General features: G+C 35.1%; 1 long non-coding RNA gene across 1 annotated transcript in view; it reads left to right on the plus strand.

Annotated features, from left to right (window-relative positions):
- The window catches only part of LOC118764120, a 6930-nt gene extending 357 nt beyond the window's left edge, over positions 1–6573 (plus strand). Inside the window, exons 2-3 of the long non-coding RNA XR_004999911.1 lie at positions 3406–3408; positions 6559–6573. This is a non-coding gene — a long non-coding RNA (uncharacterized LOC118764120). The remainder of the gene's footprint in view (positions 1–3405; positions 3409–6558) is intronic.
- The last annotated feature ends 4485 nt before the right edge of the window (positions 6574–11058 follow it).

Below are 11058 nucleotides of genomic sequence, written 5' to 3' on the forward strand. Positions count from 1 at the left end.
TAATAATTCTGTAGCCGTTATTGTCAACTTTTCATTTTCAGGAATTTTCTTTTTTTTTTTTAGATATTCATTTATTACGTAGAGTTCAAAGAATGAATTAGAGAAGCAGAAAAATTAACATCACTTAATTAGCTGTGGAAAAAATTCCAAAATATCGGGGACATCATTTAAATCAACTCGCGAAGTATAGATATACATACATACATACACACACACACGCACACACACACACACACACACACACGCACACACACACACCACACACACACATATATATATAATATATATATATATATATATATATATATACATATACATACACACACACACACACGCACACACATACGTATATCTTTTATCTTTTACTTGTTTCAGTCATTTGACTGCGGCCATGCTGGAGCACCGCCTTTAGTCGAGCAAATCGACCCCGGGACTTATTCTTTGTAAGCCCAGTACTTATTCTCTCGGTCTCTTTTGCCGAACCGCTAAGTGACGGGGACGTAAACACACCAGCATCGGTTGTCAAGCAATGCTTACATACACATACACATGTATGTATGTATATATATTATTAACAACATATACTTAATGTATATGCCTTATGTATTTTCCGGTGGCTGTAATAGCGTGGTGGAGTATATACGCTCTTAAAGTGCCGGCTGGTAAAGGACTTCAGGGTGATAGGCAGGCGAAATAACTCTCTCTCAATCCCGTTTCAGAGTGATGGACATCGGTTGTTTCGCCATTTTTGTGGCTTGACAACATCATGTACCCGCCAGTGTTGAAGGTAAGTCACCTAGCCAGTCTGTGACTTATATGCTCATGGGGTATAAAACCATGTGCTGACCTACCCCAAAATTGCATACCTAAGAGAAAATTTACATATGAATTAAAGGCAGCTCTTCTAGAATAAATATTAATTACACATACTTAATGTATATGCTTATATATACATATATACATATATACATATACTACATATATATAATATATATATATATATATATATATATATAATATATATATATATATATATATATATATATATATATATATATATTATATATATATGTATATGTATTTAAGGATATTATTGTTTGCAATAATATCAAGTGTATAGCATGCGTAAATAACCATCAAGGTAATATAAAGTGGCAGTGAAAATCTGTGGTTGTAGACATCTTCTGGCTGCGATTTTTAGCGTGCTGGAGCCACTTGTAGCATCCTTAATTATTAATACATATATATTATATACAGGCATGGAGCTTACAAAAATAATTTCAAGTGCAAACTTTGTCTATTAGAAAAAATGTACATCTTATTCAAAGACAATAATTCTTTGAATCAAAGAAGCGAGCTAATGAACTTATGTAGGCACGCGGCTAAATTTAAAATGTCGAATATAAATATACCATATGGATAGAGTATATATTTTGTATTTTTGATTTTTGAAATTTTGATTTTGACTCTTGAACGATGAGCGCTACAATGGATTTTGTTTTCCAAGCTATGCGGATCTTAATCCGTATAGCAAAGTCTTATGTTTCTACATATACATCAGAAAAAAACCTTCGACCCTGTTTTCAGGTTACTGTATTGTATAGGATTACCTTGATTATTTATATTACCTTGATTATTTATAAATGATCCAAAATAGGGTGTTATTTTATTTTATATGTCTTTCGTATATATTTTTATTAATGCACCCATTCTTTTAAAAAGCAATGTTTTTTTCAAAAAAAGCAATGTTGTCAAAATTAAAATGTTGATGTAAGTATGTGTATAGCCGAGGATATGTATTTGTAAGCATGCGTATCTGTGTATGTGTAAGTGAGAGTATGTTTGTGCTTAAGCACACATATACACGACTGTATGTATGTATCCATACGAACTTGTTTGTATACTTGCCTCCATATATGCCAATAACGCCGTTACACAGATTGTATACATAATTTTTTCTTATTTCGTTTTTTTCCCCACCCCTCCTTCGTTCCTTTTTTCTCTCTCTTCCTTTCTTTCGTTCCCCCCCTTACTCAGTATATGAGAATCGCTACATACACGATTTTTAACTTGCGTGCGAGATGGTTTTGCGTGAATATATGTACACATGCATTTATGTGTATATTTAGATTTATATTCATACGTCTGTATATGTATGGCGTTGGCGCGCATCCTTTTTTGTATGTTGATATATATATGCACATTTTAATAAAAATATTGTATTGCAGTGTAATATTTATAACAGGTTTAATTCCTATGAATTAATTTATACTTTCTTCATTAATGTCAATATGTATTTTATTCAATGTAAGGTTTTTTCCTCGGATTTTATAATTTTTATAAGCTTTTTTATATATATATACATATATTTTTGACCTTTTTGTTATCGCTCGAAGATTGACCGTTTTTTTCTAAAGGGCCAATCAAACAAGTCCATTTTTTTAAAGGTGTAGCGTTTGTAAGAGTCTAGATTGAATTGATATATCGGTTCCATTCTAACAAAAAACTGTTGATGAACGGCAACGAGAAACTCAGAGTAACAGATTTTGTTGAATTTTCTGCTGCTTAAAATAAAGCATATTACTCTACCACTGGTATTTGAGTACTCTTTTTTCCCTTGTTTCACATTTATGTGTTTACTCCGGTATATATATATATATATATATATATATATTATATATATATATATATATATATATATATATTATAATTAAATAAATTTAGGGTAAAAATTGATATTTATCAATTAGAACCAGTGGTCTAGCATATTAAAGAAAGAATCCGAAGATTAAAATATTTATATATACCAATTAAGGACTGTACACGAAAAGTGGACAGTCAACATGCTAGATATAGACGTCATACTTATGTACACATATATGGGACCATGCTGATGATGCTGCACTTTTCCTTGCGGAAAATAACAGCCGAACAAATTTAGTACAATGGGTAAATATTATTTCGTATATTTTTCACTTGTTTATTGCTTGTTTTGTTGAGTTTGATCTGAGAACATAAACTTTTGTGGGAAATGGCGATCTGAAACGTCTATATCTAGCATGTTGACTGTCCACTTTTCGTGTGCAGTCCTTAATTGGTATATAATATATATATATATATATATATATATATATATATATCTATATATATAACCTTCATAAACTTCTTATTTTGTCTATTTTCATAAAGCTTCCCGTTATATATATATATATATATATATATATATATATATATATGGAAGCACGTATAGGCGCAGGCGTTACCGTGTGGCAAGTGGTTCGCTTCCCAATTACACGGTTCCCGGTTTAGTTCCACTGTGTGGCACATTGGGTGAGTGTGTTCTAATATAGCTCTGGGCTGACTAAAGTCTTGTGGGTGGATTTGGTAGACGGAAACTGAAGGAAGCTCGTCGTACACACACACAGACACACACACACACACATACTTATGTACACACAAATATAAATGATTTGGCTTATACTTTTTGCCTCCCAAAGTGTGAAATACATATTTATATTAGAAATGTTTTGAGACTGATATTTGTGCAGCTGTGTCTAAGTCTATGTAAATAGTAAAACTTTGGAATCCACATTGCAAGCGATTAATTACGAGATTTCTATATACTATCAGTAGTAATTTACATGTGTTGCATTCAGTCGAAACTGTTTTTATGTTGATATAGATTGTTGAATGGATGCGTGTTATGTTAGCATGTTAAATTTGAGTTACAAATTTTCATAAAGTTTTGTTTCTCATATTGTTTTTAGTGATCTTAATGCAGAATTTTGTGCTGATTCCAAAAATGTGTTTAGTTTTTCTCTATCATCAACCGTTTGCGAGATATATAGAATTATGCCAATATACACATATCATCATACATCACGTATCATCATACATCATACATACATCCACATCATACATGCATCATACATATCATCATACACCACATATCCATCATATACACATATCACACACCTGGCAACTGCCTGTCTAAACACAAGCTCTCACATCACTTGATCACAGTTTGTTGCATGACGTAACTCTTGCTGTAAAGCATTTTTCTATTCTACTAATAAATCATTCATTCCTAAAGTTTATATTTTACCGCCATTATTCGTATAAAATTATTGAAAGGTTCAAGTGAAAAGGCAGTGTTGCCACCACCTTCTGCTATACACAACAGACACAACAGAAGCCTCAGTGGTCTCGTGGCTACCACAGCTGGTGAAAGGAAGCTTAGAAGTACAAAAAAGCAATGCCTTTGGCTGTTCCGCGAGTTTGGCGAGAGCCAAAAAAGAATCACGATGATTGCTATTTTTGCATGGTTAATATATCAAAGTACAGAAGAGTTAAGGGAAGAAAACCCCTTCTGTATCCCAGCATTCAATCTTCCATTGCACATATGCCACATGATGATGACTTACCGGTTCCACAGCAGCCAGAAAATGTTAGTACATCCTATCATAGTAACAAATTTAAATTTAATTCATGATAACAGAGTCACTATTGAAATAATATATGATTACACATAAAAATCTTATTAAGATTTCAACTATTAAACGCAACCTTTAAAATTTTTCAGGCAGAGGATATGATGGAGGTTTTAGCAGGAGAGTCTGAAGGTGACGATAACAAAGATATGGATGAAACATTTGAGCTAGTAATAAGTACCTGCCTACACTTTCCAAATCAACATGAACTGGATATTTTCTTTAGGGACTTGGGTCTCACCAAGAGCTTTTAGCATCCAGGCTGAATGAAAGGAATCTCTTGGGGAAGGACTGCAGATTAACAGTATACAGGAGGTGCCATGGAGAATTCGAAGTATACTTTTGACATAAGTGAGGATATCTGCTTCTGCAAAAATATAAATGGCTTGTTTACAGCTATTGGAATTTATCAGAACCTTGAAAAATGGCGATGTTTCATAGATAGCTCAACAAAATCCTCAAGGCCGCTTTATTACACAATGGAACCAGCATCCATGCCTGCCTATTGTATACTCGGTACATATGAAAGAAGAATATTACAATGTAAAAGAGCTTCTTGAGAAAGTAAACTATGATAAATTTAAATGGGATGTTTGTGGTGACTTTAAAATGCTTGTCTTCTTACTTTGATTACAAGGTGGGTACACTACGTATTCGTGTTTTCTTTACCTATGGGACAGTAGGGCAGATCATGAACATTTCCAGAAGCTGAGTGGCTCCCATGAGATGACATCTAGTCAGAAAAGCTAAATGTTATAAGACAACCTCTTGGAGAGCCTGCAAAAGTATCGTTACCTCCACTTTACATAAAGCTGGGTTTGGTCAAACAGTTTGTAAAGGTTTTAGATCGCGGTGGAGAAGCCTTTCAAGAAATTCATCTATTCTTTCCAAAGCTATCTGAAGCAAACGTTAAGGGTGGTATATTTACTGGATCACAAATAAGGAAAATGCTGAGTGATCTAGAAAGAGAGGCATGGTGTGCATTTCGATATATTGTCAATGGATTTCCTGGTAATAACAAAGACTCAAACTACAAGCAGCTCGTAGCAAAATTTATTGAGAGTTATACGAATTTAGGCTGGAGAATGTCATTAAAGGTATACTTTTTGCATTCGCATTTAGACTTTTTTCGTGAAAACTTAGGTCAGATGAGTGAGGAACATGGTGAGAGATTCCATCAAGATATTGATACAATGGAGAAAAGATATCAAGGAAGATGGGACACTGCAATGATGGGGGACTATAAATGGTCATTGGTGCGTACAGATATAGGAGATCACAGTAGGCGAGGACGATCTTCGGTGCATTTCTTGTAAAATCTTATTATGATCTCATCATAGTTTTGCTTATATTTCTCATTAGTCTAATAATAATATTAGGACAAAATATTTTTAGTTCTTATTAATGAACAATGTGAATAAGTTGAATAAAGTACTATCGCAGCTAAATTGTGTTCCCATTCTCTAGAAAACCGCAGTTATCTCCTAAAATATCAATGTTATGCAATTTTCAAGGTTAGTTTTGAAATCAGGAGAAAAAATTACTTTGGAAACATTAAAAACATTTAGAGAAGAGAGGCTTCAGTTACCCAGTGTTATCGTCATTTTTGTTACATTTATAACACTTAAGGTTTTACTTTACAATGTTTTACAATCAAGAAGTAATTGTCAGAGAAAGAGAGGAACAAGATCGTTAGTAGTAACTCGAATAAGTTTTTGGTGTAGAAATTGAGGGATGAATATCGTTTTATCAAATTTGAAACTGAAAATACCCACAGCTTCCAGTTCTAATAAGTCAAATGTCCTCAGAAAGTTGAAAATATTAGTTGTTTCTTTATGTGTTTTGTTCAGAAATTCTCGAAAGTTCTGGCAGCAACTTTAGGCGCGGAAATTTAAATTTTCCTTTGGGCTAGTATGTCTACCACAAGCTGACATCACAGATACTTGGCTGAGAATTGACATATATCGTATTGTTGTACACACAAACACAAACACACTAACTCTCACTCCCTCTCACCTACACACACAGCACGCACACACACATACATATTTGCACATACATATGAAAGTATGTATGTATGTATGTAATGTATGTATGTATGTATGTATGTTGTATGTATGTATGTATGTATATATATATATATATATATTATATATATATATATATATAATATATATATATATATATATATATATATATTAGAGAGAGAGAGAGAGAGAGAGAGCAATAATAAATCTCTGAACGAGATGTAATCAGTAACCGCTCCACAACGTAAAGTATAATAGCCATCTCAATATGGCTAACAACTAAGGGTGGGTGTTACTGTAGCTTTTAGCCCCAGGAGATCATCGTCTCCAGCTGGCTTTAGGCACACTATCTGTGCCCTTATGGTATTTGCAAAGGGAGGTCATCCCTCTCTTGTAAGCCAAGGTGATACGCACGGACCGCAGTTTCGAGGTAGTTGCCTCTTGTCAACGGGCGGTAATCACCGGTTTACGATGAAAAGGAAGACCTTGTATGCAAATACTTAAGTGTTTTTCTAGTAACTTCCGTCACTGATTTCGAAAAACTGTCTGCAAGCAACAATAAATCTCTGAACGAGATGTAAACATTAACCGCTCGATATATAGATATAGATATAAACCATAAAAGTCAGGAGGCATGAGAGATAAATATATTTATCTAGCACGTAACACCCTCAGGAATATGGAAGTTTCGCATCCATCATATACACAACATATAAATACACAAATACAAATATATACATGCATTTATATATGGATATATATGCACATATATAGGCACATACACACACACACACAACACACACACACACACACACACACACACACACTATATATATATGCTAGCTTAGATATGTATAGATTATATATATACGTGGACATGAAGCATAAGCACACAGACCAATATGTATGTAAGTATGTATGTATGTGCTCGTGTGCCTGTGTAAAAAAGCATGTACAAACACAAAGCTATGAGAAATTCTGGTATATATATATATATATATATATATATATTATATATATATTAATCAATATAAGGGTAGCAAAAAAATTCAAGAAAAATTCAAGAAAAATTTTCTGCAACCAGCGGATTACGTAAAAATGTTGAAACTATGCATGGTACAAAGTTGAAGGGGATAAATGTTTTTATTTCTCCTTTAGTTTCAGAATTACTACTATTTGCGTTTTGAGTTTAGCTGCTCTTTCAAGTGAGTTGAACGGCCTGTCAGGGTCATTCCTTAATGACTATTGTTGATTATATATATATATATATATATATATATATTTCTTTATTGCCCACAGGGGGCTAAACATAGAGGGGACAAATAAGGACAGACAACGGGATTAAGTGGATTACATCGACCTCCATGTGTAACTGGTACTTATTTAATCGACCCCGAAAGGATGAAAGGCAAAGTCAACCTTGGCGGAATTTGAACTCAGAACGTAACGGCAGACGAAATACCACTAAGCATTTCGCCTGGCGTGCTAACGATTCTGCCAGCTCACCGCCCTATGAGAATTTCTGGTATATATGGTATATATATATATATATATATATATATTAATAGTATATTATTGTTATATATTACAACTACTACTATATATATGCATATATATATGTATATATATATATATATATTACGCATTACTGTTATATAAATTATTGGTATAAACATGCAGCATCCGAACATAAACCCACATTTAATCTAAAACACTTCAAATAAAAAATAAAACTGAATTAAACATAATTTACTTCCACACGCAGAAATTCTTGTCATAATATTTAAGAATAACATTTGGATGTTATGAATGGTTATATTTAGTCTATTTTTTGCGAAATATAATGATGTTATCCGTAAATTCTTTTGGTTTTAGAGCTCAAACATTTAGGTTCGAGACTCAAGGAATGCCAACAGCTACAAGATCATCAGCATGACAAGAAATAAGATCAGATCAAGGTGAAATGTGGCATTTAGCACATTTCCAGGTTATGGCCCACCAACCCTTCCAATTCTCTCGATCATCATAACTGTATTATATACAGGCCATTCTTTAAATAGCTATCATAGCAGTAAGCAATACAAGTATTTATTTGCCTATAATGAGGACAATAAGAAAAAGAAAAATGCAAAATTTCAACACATTCTAGATAACGCAGTAATTTACTTGCGGCGAGTCGCAGTATAGCGGTGAGTCGCAGTATAGCGGTGAGTCGCAGTATAGCGGTGAGTCGCAGTATAGCGGTGAGTTGCAGTATAGCGGTGAGTCGCAGTATAGCGGTGAGTCGCAGTATAGCGGTGAGTCGCAGTATAGCGGTGCAGTATAGCGTATAGCGGTGAGTCGCAGTATAGCGGTGAGTCGCAGTATAGCGGTGAGTCGCAGTATAGCGGTGAGTCGCAGTATAGCGGTGAGTTGCAGTATAGCGGTGAGTCGCAGTATAGCGGTGAGTCGCAGTATAGCGCTGCCAGTCACCATGCGGGGGCTGGAATAGCATAAGAGAGGTAATCTTTTAATTCAGCTAGCAGTGTCGTTTGCTTGGTGTCTGTGATCGATGAGGAGACAACTACTCCGAAATGTTAACATCTCACAGCTGATCTAGGTGTATGCACACTGTTTGTCAACGAGCGAGATATATTCTCCGTGACAAAACGCAGTGAGTAGCTTGTTCCCTACTTCGAACGTGCATCAGACTCATTCGGACTGATAATAACATTGTAATTTCACTTATCACTGCTTAGCGATCCCACTCTGTAATTTACTTTTATGTAGTCTGTTAGTCTACTAGAAACAACAGTGCGCTCTCTGATATGGATCTCTAACTGTTTCAGGAGTGGTTATAGGCGCAGGAGTGACTGTGTGGTAAGTAGTTTGCTTGCCAACCACATGGTTCCGGGTTCAGTTCCACTGCGTGGCACCTTCGGCAAGTATCTTCTACTATAGCCTCGGGCCGACCAAAGCCTTGTGAGTGGATTTGGTTGACGGAAACTGAAAGAAGCCCGTCCGTATATATGTATGTATATATATATATATGTATGTGTGTGTATATATTTGTGTGTCTGTGTTTGTCTCCCCAACATCGCTTGACAACCGATGTTGGCGTGTTTACGTTCCCGTAATTTAGCGGTTTGGCAAAAGAGACCGATAGAATAAGTACTATGATTACAAAGAATAAGTCCTGGGGTCGATTTGCTCGACTAAAGGCGGTGCTCCAGCATGGCCGCAGTCAAATGACTGAAACAAATAAAAGAATAAAAGAGTAAAAGAGTTCCACTCCTTTACTTTTACTAACATTTTCAGTACCTCTGTGTAGAATTCACCGCCCATTTTTAATGTACATGCACATAATATTAGGTCAGTGTAATTTAGTTTTAGCTACTAATTTGAGGCTGGTAACTACTTACCAAGCACCACTCTACTATAACTGAATACTATAAGAATAAGTGGTATATATTCGGTTTTTGCTTACTTATTCACATTTCATCGTCTCTTATTATTGATGTTGTTGTCATTGTTATTAACCTTGTTGTGATTGTGATTAACGAGCTTGCTTTCCAACCATGTGATCTTAAGACTACTCGTCAAAAAAAAAAAGTTCCATATTTAAAAATAAGTACTGGGGTCAATTTGTTCAACTAAACCCATTAAAGGCGGTGCCCCAGCATCGCCGAAATTCAATCACTGAAATAGGTAAAAGATAAAAAGCTAGATGCTATTGTCACAGCTGGAATGCTTTTAATCATAGATTTGCTTGATCAATCACAAGAACATTAATAGTAAAACCACAACAACAACAGCAGCAGCAGCAGCAACAACAACAAAAACAGCAGCAGGAACTTCATCGCCACCATCAACATCAACGATGCAATTGAAATGCCTACATTCTTTTGCAGGAACGTTTAGTAAAAAGCCTCCTGGTGTTAGAAATGGCATTTGCCATAGTACTAATTATTTACAGTGACTTTTATTGGCAGTAATCAAACATTTTCTGCAGTTATTTATTATTTATTATTTTCATTCCGCAATAGGTTGCATGGTGGAGGCACGTGGCTTAGTGGTAAGGGTGTCAGCATCATGATCGTAAGATTGTGGTTTCGATTCCTGGGCCGGGCAACGCGTTGTGTTCTTGAGCAAAACACTTCATTTCGCGTTGCTGCAGTCCACTCCGCTGGCAAAAATGAGTAACGCTGCGATGGACTGGTGTCCCGTCCAGCTGGGGAACACATACGCTATTGAAACCGGGAAACCGGGCTCATAGCCCGGCTAGGTTTTAAAAGGGCGCATTTATTTATTTATTTTTTATAGGTTGCATGAAATATTTAAATATGGGTTTGTAATGTACAAACACACACACACCCACACACACATACACACCCTCCTTATCTCTTCCTCATATCTTTCCCCCTCTCACTCCCTAAGGATTATCCCATTGAGGCGCTAGAGCAAACGTAGAAGCCTCTACGTGGTCACTCAGCTTACTAAAAATAAGTTGTCAAATTTTCCTCAAATCACACCCTACCGAATTAAAACAAAGACACATTTGA

This window comes from Octopus sinensis, linkage group LG7, assembly GCF_006345805.1.
Source record: "Octopus sinensis linkage group LG7, ASM634580v1, whole genome shotgun sequence".
Taxonomy (NCBI): Eukaryota; Metazoa; Mollusca; class Cephalopoda; order Octopoda; family Octopodidae; genus Octopus; species Octopus sinensis.